The sequence below is a fragment of the Calypte anna genome, chromosome 2 (assembly GCF_003957555.1).
Source record: "Calypte anna isolate BGI_N300 chromosome 2, bCalAnn1_v1.p, whole genome shotgun sequence".
NCBI classification, from domain to species: domain Eukaryota; kingdom Metazoa; phylum Chordata; class Aves; order Apodiformes; family Trochilidae; genus Calypte; species Calypte anna.
Window position 1 is genome coordinate 62,650,302 of NC_044245.1, and position 13,921 is coordinate 62,664,222.

A 13,921-nucleotide genomic window follows, 5' to 3' on the forward strand; every position below is an offset into this window, starting at 1 on the left:
GAGAGGCGGGGGCGGGGAGGGGAGCGGGGCGGGAAGCGGGGGCGGGGCGGAGCAGGGCGAGAGGCGGGGGCGGGGCGGGGAGCGGGGCGGGAAGCGGGGCGGGGAGCGGGGCGGGGCGAGGCTGGGAGTGGGGCGGGGAGCGGGGCGGGAAGCGGGGCGGGGCGCGAGGTTTAAACTGCCGCCTCCACCCTTGCTTGAGGAGCGTGTGAGGTGCTGCGCGAGCCTGTGGTGGTTAACCGTCTCCGTCGTGCCTAACGGACGATCCGCCCCTCTCCCCTTCCTCTCTTCTGGGGAGGGTGAAGGTGACGGTGACGGGGGGGGAGTCCCCGAGTCCCCGCCAATAGTGCAGGGTTGCGGCTGCGTCTCCTCGTTTTGTGTTCCTGACCCGGGAGTGAAGTTTGGTTAAAACTTAAAAAAAAAAAAAAAAATACTAGGTGGAGAGCACTGAAATAATTTGTCCCAAGGAGAATGTATGGACAGGTGGGACTGCAGGGTGTGCCATTTGATACTGGATCAGTGTACTTGGAATGGTTCAAGGTACCTCCAGTCAGCTGGAATACTGACACCATAATGCTGTTCGCTTTTTGCTTGTGTGCTTTTTTTGAAAGAACGTGGGACCTGTAGGCTGTTTCTGATGTGGCTTATTGAAAATCATTATTGCTCTTTGGTCTTGGTGCAAGATAAGAGCTAAATGGCTGCTAAGAGAAATGTGGTTGTGTTGTTCACTACAAACATAGTGAAACTGATGTAGCTCACCTCATCCTGAGGTCAGAAAGACTATTTTCATGGTACACTGCCTCTGAAGTTCTGTAGAAGAACATATGACGTTTAGACAGTATTTTAGTCTTGCTTGGCCTTACAACAGTATCTGAAAGTAGAAACTTTCTGCTTCCCTGGGTAGTTAGTCCTCCAGACTAGAAGGAAAAGAATTTGAATCAACAAGATTTTTTTCTGATACATGTAGAGATGTGCATTACAAATGCTGACAAAGGTGTGCAGGCTGGCCTTAGGTAATATATGTGTTGTGAGAATTAAAGTTTTCACAAAACAGGGCAGGGGTTTTAAATTTTAATTTTCACCTTTCCTTTGAGAAGACAAATTTCTGTGTCACATATTTTTGCTTTTGTTGTGAGTGTTCTTGTCAGCAGTTGCTCTAAGAATCCACGGTGACTAAACACTTCCAGACTCCATTGCTTCTTTTGCAGTTAAAAGAAGACTATTCAGAAACTGCTGCCTTGTATGATTTCATTTCCATCTCTGTGTAGAATTGAGGAAAATAATTGTGTTGAGGTAGTGCTAACAGTCAGTAATCCTAGAAATACAGAAGAGACTTCTGAAAGCCTATGCAATGCTCAAGGGCCATGATGATTTTTAAATACACTATAAATTGTTTTCTTTACTGGTTCTTATGAACTTAATATGGAGATTCTGCATGCTTGTTTTTCTTAGAGTGAGTAAGCCCAGTTTCTTTATTTTACCTTCAAGTCACTTTCTGAGCTCAAGATGTTCTGCACCAGAACCAAGTACCAGCTCATCTGTCTCTTTTTCAGAAATATGCATACCATGAATCTGAATCCAAGATTCCACTTCCCACAACAAAAACTTGTAGCAAGTTTTACATGCAATTTTAAGAAGTTTAAGGTGTCAGGTGAGGACACCTGTGGAGACCAGCACCCCTGCAACAATGCTCAAACAGAGACTGAATGATCAGGTCTAAGCTTAGGCTCTTGGGCCCACAGGAGCAGCTTGTGTCAAATGATACAGCACTTCCTTTGTCACAAGTTATTATAACATATGCATTATGGTAGGTGAGGAGACTTAAAAATGTGGTCAGGAGTCCTAAAAACATAGTTTAACACTCTCTCTAGTTTTGGATTCAAATTTAATTTAAGATCTGTAGAATATGATTAAAAGTTGACTAGTTGACATTATACTTTTTGGACTTGATATTTATGTTTCTACCTAGTTTTGATATAAGCTTAAATGGCTTTTAAAAAACACAACTAAAGCTATAAACTGTAAAACTCTACTACCCTTTTAATTGATAGAGATCAAGATAAAAGTTTGAATTAAGGTCTGATTCAACATTTCTTGCAGGGATTCCACTGCATGCTGAAAAGGTTGGTACCTAACAAAGTTTTATGTGCCTAAAGCTTCAGTAGCATCACATGACATAAGTAGAAACGAAATTTGAGCATTACATCCTAAGAATTGTCTGCAATAGTCTCACATATAGGCCATATCCTAAGGCCTCATTGCTATTTCCAGCAGCTTCTACAAACTCCCTTCTCCAAATTAACCTTTATATCTTCCTAGTAAGAGCTAATTTCTTCTGTTATCTTTACTAACTCTTGGGATTTTAGCAATGTAATAAAGTCTTCACAGCTGACACAAAGCTTTTGTGTTATACAAATAGTATATTTTTATTTCAGTAAAGCAAGTTGGTTTGGGTATTTGTTTTGGGTTTTTTCCTTTTCTATAAACGAGCACAGGAATATACAGACTGTAATCAATGCCAGTCTGAATGAGAACTGGAAGAACAATTTCTGTCCCACAAGTAAAAGTGTTCTTAATTTGGCACTAATTCTTTAATTCTAAATTCTTTAATCAGACAAAAACAGGTATGAGACTCGATCTCCAGGTTAATACAGGTTCGAAGACCTGTTTGAGGTTTTAGATCTATAATGTGCTTCCCTTCTGACAGCATGAAAGGTTTTTATGTTTCTATATTTAATATTTTTCTGTGGAAAATTTTAAGATTGTTTTAGTCAAGGCTAAACAATCTTATATAAACAAACTTTTTATAGTACCCTGCATTAAAAAAATGGGGGAGGGGGGGAAAAAAAGGAATGGAGTTGGAATTGATGAGCCCAGATAGTGTGTGTTGTAAATGTGACTTAACTAGAATACGAAATAATCTAAGCATGTGTTACTTCAGTTTTGCTGTTTCTGTGAAAGAGACTTTGGAGTGGGGTAAATAGTAGTGGTCCTTTTCTCCCACTCTCCTTACGCATCTGGTGATTAAACACAGGATGAGTTGCTACCTTTTTGATCTGTAGGGAAAAATTGGGAATGTGGGGAATCGGTGGGCTAGCAGAGTTAGGAAGTTGAACAGTCCCTTTTTTCAGTGTCTTAATTGCTAGATCTGATATTGGGGAAGAGATAGGAGCAAGTTCCTGGGGACAAATGTTTCCAGAAGCAGCCTGTATTTATAGCTGGCTGGATATAATGGAAGCACATATCCTGAAAGGAATGACTCTTACAACATGGCTGCTGTCCTTCTCCTTTCCTGAAATCTACCCAGATTCAGTGGAATGACTTCTTATTTTCTTAATCTTCTGTCATGGCTCTGTTCCGTCATGGAGATGGTAATGATAATTTTGCTGTTACCGCTGAAGGTGGCAGAGATTGAAAACTACTTAGAATGCAGGACACGAGCTGCTATCTTTCATTTCCCCACATTCTCTTTTCTGCCTTCACCTTGTTCCTAGTCTTTTTTCTTTTGACTTGTTTGGTTTGGTTTTGTTTTAAACAGTCACCCAAGACCATCCCTTCCTTAGTGCTGCAGTTGTCAGTGAGACAACCAAAGACAAAATGTTAAACTTGCTGCTGCTTAAAGCCTGTCAGGTGTGATGCTGCTTAATAAGATTATATGCTCAGGCTGTTTCTCCACCAGTGGGCATGCAATTGAAGTTGGGAATGATACCTTATTTTCACTCTTACTAACGTATTCCATCATTTTTATGTGCTTTTGCTGAGAAAGTAGTTTTGGAATAGATCATCCATGGCTCAGACTACTTCAGCTCATTTTATCTCTTCCTGAAGTGGTTCAGTTGACCCTATCTCTGACAGTATCTAACAGACCACAAAAGAGGATTTTCTTATAGCAAGTTAACAACTCATAGGAAGGACACTCCAAAAATGAGTACTTTATTTAAAACTTTATAATTTGTATTCTCTCGGTATCTTGAAACTTATGTACAATTAAATTCTTCAAAGTTAATAAAGGAGCTTTCTTAAGAAAGTGAGGATAGTAACTCCAGCTCTTGAATGTAGTTCAGTTAAGACTGTATTTTAAGGGTAAAATATGTAGCAAATTAGCCGATTCCACTAGAGGGCACAGCAGTGTATAGAAAAACAAAATCGAGATAACACTACTGTTCATTTCTCTGGTAGAGCATGCATTATGAATGAGCAAAAAGTATAAAGTACAATTCGGTTTTTATTTAATCCCAGAAGGACACCTTAAAAACTGCTGCTGGTTTAAGTGGCATAACGATCAGTATGTAGCGGACACCTGGTGTTTGACACAGTCACGGTGTTGCTTTCATAAGCTTCTTTCCCCTGCTTTAGCAGGGTGAGGAGATCTGTGTTATGCTGTTTTGCTTGTATTTTTACAGATAGTGCAGATGATCTTTGGAAAAAAAAAAAAAAAAAAAAAAAAAAGCAGAAATAAGAGCCTTGTGTCCCAGCTTCCTATCAGAATACTCAGTTACACCGTTTCTGACAATTCTTTCGTTGTCACTGCTGCTGAAATGATCCGAGGGGATGCACTTTGTAACAACTGATTTCAAAAGAAGCCATGCTGCTGTGTCTTTGGGAGGATCCCATGGTCTTAGAGGCAGCAGCTGCCTGTATCAGGCAGGTTTAGCCTTTTAATTACAAGAAAATATTTGTGTAGACTGCATAGCTTGCATAAGAAACCTTGACTGCGTTGTCAAGGAAGTTAAATAGATGTGTTAAGTATGAATGAATGCTGTACAATAATATTTGGAGTAGTATTAAGTAGTTATGTTGTGTCTGCATCTACTTTTTTTGTTGTTGTTGTTGCTCTTGTGTAATTTTACTAGAGTAGACATTGTATCTATGATTAGATGATTCTTTAAGCTATAAAGCATAATTGGTTTGTTTGAGGAAAGTCCAGTTTTCCTTGTCACTGCAGTGCCAAAAAATGCTGATGTGACTGTAGCTACACTTAATGGGGGGCTGTGGGGAGGAGAACTTCAGCTAAATGTGTCTCTTGGTGGTGTTGTGGGAGGGACTCCCCTATAGCTATTGCTGTATGCTGTGTCAGCGTTAGGAGGCTCTACTGGTGCATGTGTGCTGGTGTAAGTGAAGCATGAGAACTGCTGTTTGCAGAGAAGGGACTGCAAAAATGCTAGGAAGCTGCTGCGAGTGGATGAGATGTGTCATGAAGCACAAGGGGCTTTGGTTGAATAAAATACAGATTTCCCCAGTGCTGACTGCTCTATTTAAGTTCTTGTCTATTACTTTCAGTTTTCTATTAATGTGAACAAGTTCTGCTCCCCTGGATGTCAGAAGCATTGTTTGAGGGAAATGGAATGAAGCCAAGAGTGAGATTCTTGAAGGACAAGCAATGTGTCTGACTATGTGTCAGTGTTATTGATCAGAAGCAATTAGTTAAGCCAAACCCAATTAGGACACAGTTTTACTTTTATACACACAGACATTAATCGCTCATTATCTAAGTGAACTCTAAAGGGAATTACAACAGTCTAGCAGAACAAAATGGCTGTACTTTTGCTTTTAATAGAAGAGTTTCCTAGATTGGCATTTGGTACTAAACTGTTAATTTCACTGACTTCCTCTTGCAATAAATCAGCTATTGGTTTGGGGATTTTTTTTTCGGTAACAAAATCATCTGTCATTCTGGCCTTTCTGGTGACAAATATCTCATGAGTAAATTTAATTGCTTTTTGGGTTTTTTTTTGTTGTTGTTGTTTTTAGGTTCTTTTTTTTAAACCGGTAACTCCTCCCCTGGTTTGCTGCTCTTGCTTAAGGGAATTTTTGTTGAAGCCTTCTGGCTGGCTGCCTGGCTAATAACTCTGTGCAATTGTCAACTTCATATTGCTTCAGCATTTGAGATAGATTTCTCTGTCATTCTTTCTTCAGTTTATATGAGTTTGGTGTTTGCTAGTCCATTAAGCAGTCTCTAATACACTTATGGTATAAGTAGCTTGGAAAGAGTGCTATTTTTTAACTTTTTTTTATTGAGCATAATTCTGTTTGAATGAAATGGTCATAATGGCTGTTGTACTGGTACAGAACATTTTAATCACAGTGCATTTGGTCAGTTTGATTTATCTGTCTACTTACATTTGTTGTGACTACTCAAGAGTTGCTTTACTAGCTACAGTACAAGTACCACATCCTCTTGGAAAGTACTCCATATTTCAAATTACATAGTTTCAGGATAGACCTGAATTCCATAGGCGATTTTTGATTTAAAGTGCTAGCTGTTATATATATGTATTTATATAGTGGTTTTGTTTGGTTTGTTTTTTTTTAGGTTGACTTTTAGTTTGGAAAGTAACTGTTATTGATGGATGTCAAGGTGTGTTTCAGCTAGGTTCCAGATTCAGCAAGTAATCACACATGCAAGTTCCTTATACACCTATGAGCAACAGTTGATGACACCGTCCCAGCTATAAAGATACAGATACAGGTAGAAACAGTTGATTACACCATTCCAGCTATAAACATACAGATACAAGTAGCTTACAGGCATTAACTTATCAGCATGACTCACAACCCACACCTCCTAACATTGCTTTCCCTGGAGACAATAACAATCCTACCCCAGAAAGCATTCTCCCCCCTTTTAAGCCTGGGACCCAGGTGGGACCGGCACACCCAGGAGGCAGGGTGGGAAGCCTCCCCTCCCCTCCCTTCAACCCTTTCAACCCTTTTATCCCTTTCAACCTCAATCATTCTGAGTTGGTGATGTCTTTATAATCTTATTTGCTTAGAATGCCATACTACCATATTCAGCTTATCAAAATGTATTTTTTACTTCATTTGCACTTCCTTTTTATTTATATGTACAACTTTTTGAAGTAGCCTGTACACTGATATACAGATCTTTGAAAGTTGAGGTTGCCCTAGATTTTATGTGAAAGATTGAGCTAAAATGGTGATTCTTACTGTACTAGCCTTCTTACTGTAATAGCTTTTACTATATTGCTTTAATCAGGCAGTGCTGTGACTTTTTTTTTTATTGCTTCTGCTAAATCATCAGTCTTTAGGAGTAATTTAGTAATTTCAAATTAGCTCATTTGATAGGGTTCTGAAAATGCTTTCTGAATATTAGTAAATGAATACTCAAGTACATACAAACATACAAGATTTTAAATATTCAGCAATTACTGATGGAACAGTTATATAACTATAAATCAGGTCCTGTCAAGTCTGAGTCTTCTCATATTTAAATATTCATGCTCGTCCAAAGATGTATGATTCCTTGATATTTTTTTTCTATTAAGAGCCTGAATATGACTAAGAAAAAAAGCATAATGTAATATACATCATATTATATGTAGGCAGGTACACGTGTGTGTGAATGTATATATTCATGTCATGACTGTAATACTTCAATTTTTGCTGTAGCAGAGGAAGGTCTTAGTTAAGTCTAAAGTCTAATTTATACTATCTATAGCTACCTAATTTATACAGTTTAAAAAGTCTCAGCTATCTAATTTATACCAGATACCTAATTTTATTTCTCACGGAAATAAAGATTTTATATACTCGATTATATAATACTCGATTTTAAGTAGACCGGTGTCTTTGAATGGTCAGATAGGCTGCAGAACAGACTTTAGGAGATGAAAAACAATCCAGATTGATTTACTGAAATTTAATTATTCTATTGAGTTAATATGAATTGAACTTACATATGTGTATTGATGATGCCACTAGTCCATTCAGTCATTACCAGAATAAGAATGCATCACCTACTTCCACTCATACTTCTGTTTGAAAATTATTGTCAGCAATTCTTACTTGATATTTTCTTGGTACTATAAAGCAGAACAATTAGCTTTTCATTCCATTCACAAATGAAACATAGGTTCTTTTCTCTCCATTAAAATGCATATTTTTATAAATAAAGCATTGCTTAAAGAAATATAGACTAAAAGGCAGGGATCACTTGTGTTAAAATGCATGCACATATTCTGCATAAGAGATTCATACATTTCTTTATCCAAGGCAAAATCTACAGTGTTAAGATACAAAAGTATGTTTTTCTAGGAACAGTGGATCTAATTAAGTTTTTTTAATTCTTTTTTTTTATATCACATTTCTCGGTCCTTTCCATCTTCAGTGCTCAACCACTTCTTCCAGCTCCTTCCCATGTCTTTTGCCAGTTGGCTGAGAATATGGCAACATATGCTGTTGCTGAATTAAGCGTGTGCTGATTGCCTGTTCATTACATCCATGGTGACTGGCCAACTGGCTGAACTGCAACTGGCTTTGCCTTAGTGGTAGCACTGGTTCTGATCCATCTCTAGCAATCACTTTTCACAAAATGTATAGGAATTTACTGTCTTCAAGAATATCTCTGAAGTCTGAAGCACCCTCTGAAGTTTGAGCACTCACAGGTTGAAGACTCACACGTTGAGGTAGGAGAGGCCTGGCAGTAGAGTTTCATAATTGTCACTTCCTTGGGAAAACAGTTTTAAAGTTACTGTCATATTATTCTCTCATCTCAGGAAAAAAAATCTCAAGGTCCTACTCAGAGCAACAGAATGATTTTTAATTTTGTACTGTCATTAGAGGGAGAACCACTTGTGAAGTTTTGATGCCTGTTGACCTTACTGAGGTTACATAAGTGTAACAACTCAATATGGTTTTACTATTATACTAGCTTTTCCAGAGCAAGTGGAAGATTAATCCTGATGCAGCAAAGCAAAATATTCAAATTATAAAATAACGGCTGTATCTCTCCAGAGATTTTTTTTAAGTTGCCTGAGGTTAAAAACATAGGTGTTGTATGGTGAGATCCACTGATATACAGGCATGAGGCAGGTTCTCCCATTTTTCTTAACAAAACTCATCTCATTAAGGAGCCTTGGTAGACCAGAAATGTCAAAGCAGTACACTTTTTTGTCTAAGGCCAGCTTCCATCTAGAGTGCCTTTGTGTACCTAAGGCATTATTATTATTTTTCTCAGTACAGCATATTTGTTAACTGAGTTCAAGGTGCTACATTCCAGACACTGCAGAAGGAATTCTTGCTCCCTCAGTGACCTGGAAGTTCAAAGCTTGCAAGCTTCAGACACTGAAGTCCTCAACTTCCCTGGAGCAGGGGTACCATGTAGAAATTCATCAGCCCACAAAGTCTGACAAGTGAACAAGGTTCCTGCTGAGCAATTTCAATGAAAAAATGTATTTTTCCATCAATTATATTCTGCCAAATTGGCATTTATCATTCAAAACCTCATTTTTTCTTTTAAAAAAAAATTCCAGCCAGCTCTTGTTAACAAGAGTGGAGTTGAATATTAATATTTATTAATTTGCTGCTTTTTTTTTTGTGGTGCCTTCTTTTAAGAAATGACTGTTTCATTTTATTCTTTTCATACTGCATAGAGCTCAATGGAGTTCATCCCATTTATCAAGTTATTTGATAAAGAAACAGTATATACAAACACTTGAACAAAATTACTTTCCTATCTATAAACTATGGCAGTTATCTGTGGTGTATTGAAGCAGGACTCCAACAAACCCAAGTGCAAGGTCCTGCACAAGGGTTGGGGCAATCCCTGGTACCAATACAGGTTGAGGGACAACGGATTGAGAGTAGGTGCTGAGAAGCACCTGAAGGTTCTGGCTGATGAAAAGCAGGAGATGAGTCAGCAATATGCATCTGCAGCCCAGAAAGGCAGTTAGTTGTAGCTGAGCTGCATCGAAAGAAGCGTGACCAGCAAGTCAAGGAAGATGATTCTGCCCCTTTACTCTGCTCTTGTGAGACCCCACCCAGAGTGGGGGGTCCTCAGTACAGGAAAGACATGGGGCTCTTGGAGTGGGTCCAGAGGAGGGCCACAAAAATGATCAGAGGGCTGTAGCACCTCTCTCCTGTGAGGAAAGACTGAGAGAGTTGGGATTGTTCACCCTGGAGACAAGAAAGCACTGGGGAGACCTTATTACAGACGTTTAATATTTAAATGGGGCTTATAAGAAAGATGGGGACAAACCTTTTAGCAGGGCTTGTTGCATAGGACTGAGGGTAATGGTTTTAAACTGTATGAAGATACATTTAGACTAGATATGAAGACAACATTTTTTCCAGTGAGGGTGGTGAAACACTGGAAGAGGTAGCCCAGAGAGGTGGTAGGTGCCCCATCCCTAAAAACATTTAGATTCAGGGTGGATGGGGCTGGGAGCAACCTGATCTAGTTGAAGATGTCACTGCTTACTGGAGGAAGTTTAGAGTAGATGACCACTAAAGTCCCTCCCAATTCAAACTATTCCATGATTCTGTAGCTGTATGTAAGAATTATAACTGTATATCAGAATAATCTCAGTATTATACACGGCATGGCTAGGACTCTTTGTAACAGTAAAGATAGTCACTCAGAACTGACATTGAGAGATTTCCCAGGTTGTGTTCCTTTCTCTGTACATGAAAGCTTTGTATGATATTCCTATAAAAAATTGGGACCTCGCCATAAGCTGCGGGCAGTTCCCAGCTCTACCAGTTAATTTCCTATTCAGGTTTAAAACCAACTGTTTGTTGCTGTGTAAATGATCCTTTTCCATCCTACAGACTCAAATGTGGAATTCTTTGAGGAGTTCAGCAAGCTTGCGGTGTCAGAGACACAGTTGTAGCTCTCACTGTGAAGAACATGACAGCAAAAAACCAGCTGAACAAGGCCTGCTTCTCATAGGCCTGATAAACTGTTCCAACACACATTGCTGTTGAACACTAATATCCTGGTTTTGTACATGCAGTGGGAGCTTATGTGCTTCTAAACTTTTCAGCTCACCACAGATGGAAGGCAAATGCTGTGGCCTTTATGGACACAAAATGGCTGTTCAATGTGTCATGGCAGTGGTGGCACCTAACATAATGAATACTGAAAGCCATACCCTGCTATTACTAGCCATTTTCAGAATGGAAAACTCCAGTTTAGCTAACATTTGTTGGATATTAGACTGTGCCTCATGCTCATTCAGTATGAGCTCTTACAGCTCTAGTGATTGTCTAGCTCATTGTCTGTAAAAGATAAGGATCTGACTGATTATTTCTAGGTAGCAGAAGTTTTTCTACATTGGAAATTCTTGAAAAATGGTCTGCCCTGATGGCATTCTCATTAAGTAACCTGATTTAATTGTATTAACAATAACAGAGGTGTTAGCAAATGGGGTAAATGAAGAAACACTCTCACTGGCACTCAAAACTAAATGACTACCTGTTTTTTTTAAAACTGTGCAATTTGTAATGCCTGTTCTTTTTATCGAGTTCATCTCTGTTAATAAGAGCTATAATTATGAAGCAGGAAGGCATACCCAGATTGGCTGATTATAATGCAGGGGGCATAGATGAGTACTTCTAATTCCCTGGGGGATGAAGCTCTCTGGTGATAGTGTTAGCAGGCTTAGGGGTGCTAGACTGCTGTTTCTAAACATCTTTATTTTGAAGCAATTGTGTTTAAGGGAGATTAAAGATTAAATTATTAGTGAAGAATACTCAACAGCTTTTATTGTAGCTGCTGTTTGCTTTCTTTTTGGTATTTATTTCTCTGGTATCAGAATCAACCAGGGAGGAGAGACTGTGTGGAATATCCATGGAACAACTCTGCTTTTATGGGTACAGTATATGATCCCAGTCCTACAAGAGTTTTCTAGTGCAGCTATCTAGATTTGTTTCAGCATGGTGGTTTATATGGGTAAAGACATCTGCTGATCTGATGGGTGACCTGAAGCAATTTTTTTCATTTGTCTTAATTTCTCTATGTTTAAAATTGAGATGATATTAAAGATCTTCAGTCTCCCTTCCTTAGAATGTATCCCAGATGCTTTCAGTTGAGGATAAGGATAAACAGCAACATCTTGTATTTTGGATGTTGTCTTCAGTTCTGCATGGAAGTCCTGCTGCTGGGAAGCTGGCAACCTGCTTCTCTCACCCTGCTCTTTAAGGTTCAAATTCTTACAAATTCTTTTCCTGCCCATCTTAGCAACGTACCAATATTCTAATGAAAATGTGGTATCTCTAGATTATCTGAGGATTGCTGTTTTCCTATTCTAAGCATTGCCTACTTTATTCTCTCTTCCTCCTTACTGCTATGTGGGGCGTCTTTATATTTTAATGATAAAAAAGTTGTCTATGGTGTTGGGGAGGGCTGACTGGTATGATGACAAATTCAAACAGATGGCTGTACTTGTTCAGTGGCAGATGCCAAGTACACAGCATGTGAAACTCTACAACCAGTGGACTTCTAAATGAGCAGAATTTTGAAAGGCCAAGGAGAGGTTACTGATTTCAAACCCTTCTTAGGTAAGATTGTGTCTCAGTAACAGATCAAAGAGAATGGGAACATAATGTACTCCCATGCTTTATCTGTCACTATCTGCTAAAGGTAAAGATGACTGCTTGGGTAGCTTTGAGAAAGCAGCCTTGGTGCAAGCAAACTCAGAAACTGATGGTAGAGAAAAGAGAGTGCCTGGGACATTGTGTCTCTGTTCTAAAGTCGTTTCCTCTCTCAGGTGTGTTATCTATAGAGCTATTGATTCCTGTAGTTTTAGCAGGTTGATCCCAAAGGATCAATTAGTGTAGGACTTGTGGGACAGTTCAGAGCAGGGCCACGTAATGCTAGACATTGTGAAAAGGTGGCATAGTAGAATTTTAGCTAATGATCTCATGCCTTAAACAGAAAACAACAAGAAAATATGAGCAGGAAGTAGTACAGTTTACAGTAGTACAGGCTGAGGTGTGGCTGCAGGACAGCAGGACATTTTTCCAATACAGGGCGGATTTTTTTTTTTTGTTAACCTTTCAGGTTAAATTATCCTAGGAAGACTTTAAGAAGGAAGATGAGAGAGTGAAGAGAGAGGTCAGGATTAGGAGTTGGGTGAAAAAAAGATGAAGTGCTTGAATTAAGGATATTACAATGAAAGGATTATGTTCAAACCATTCAGCAGTATATAGGAATAACAATGTCCAGAGCAGAAACTCTAGTGAAGAACATGACTTGTCAAATTCCCTACTGCAACATCTCCTGAGGATGTTTCCTGTTCCCATCTGCCTACTGAGCAGGAGCTTGTGCAACTAAATTTGAGAAAGGTTAGGATCAGAAAAGAGCATGATCCAGAAGAATAAATACATTCATAAGACAAAAGGAGAGGCTCAGACCCACTTACAATTAGAAGAATCAGAAGGAAAATAATTCATAATGTGCTTTCAGTTAAGGATAAGATTAACAGAGACATAAGGAGTTAACAAGGTTATTATAGTGGGTTTTTATTAGTCCCACGCAGAGGCAAAGGCTGCAGTATGATTGCATCTCTGATTACACACTTGAAAATTCACAGAGGTAGATTAAAAACAGGCACAGACAAAATAAACACTGTTAAAATAGGTCAAGATCTGAAAATGAACATCATGCAGGGATTGGAAGAGCATCTAAAGAGATGCTTACTTTTCGTTTATGTGAGGCATTCTTCCTGAACCCATGAATAAGTGTGATTTAAAGGCAGATGTAGCTGTGTTTTAAAATCTTGACCAATATATATTTAAAGATTAACCTTCATAGGGAGTTTGCCAACTTGAAGTATAGGCATTGCAAATTTGTGCAGGTTTGGCTACTATCCCTTTCTTCAAATCTCAGAATAGTGACCTTTAGATTCATATGTTCCATATCTTGTATCTTCCTGTCCCTGCTGTGTTGAAGTCACGGAAGTGACTACCAAGGGAAAATACAAACATACACCCCAGATTTCATAAAATAAATGTTCTAGGAGCTCTGAAGACTTTAAAGAGTAGCTTTACCCATGTGAATACTCTCTTTTAGAAAGTTCAGAGGGTCTGTTTTTTGTAAGAATAGTCAAGGGAATGAAGCATTTTTTTTCTTTACTGGCATTTTAATGTAGACCTTATTCTAACTCATTTTTAAGTCAATTTT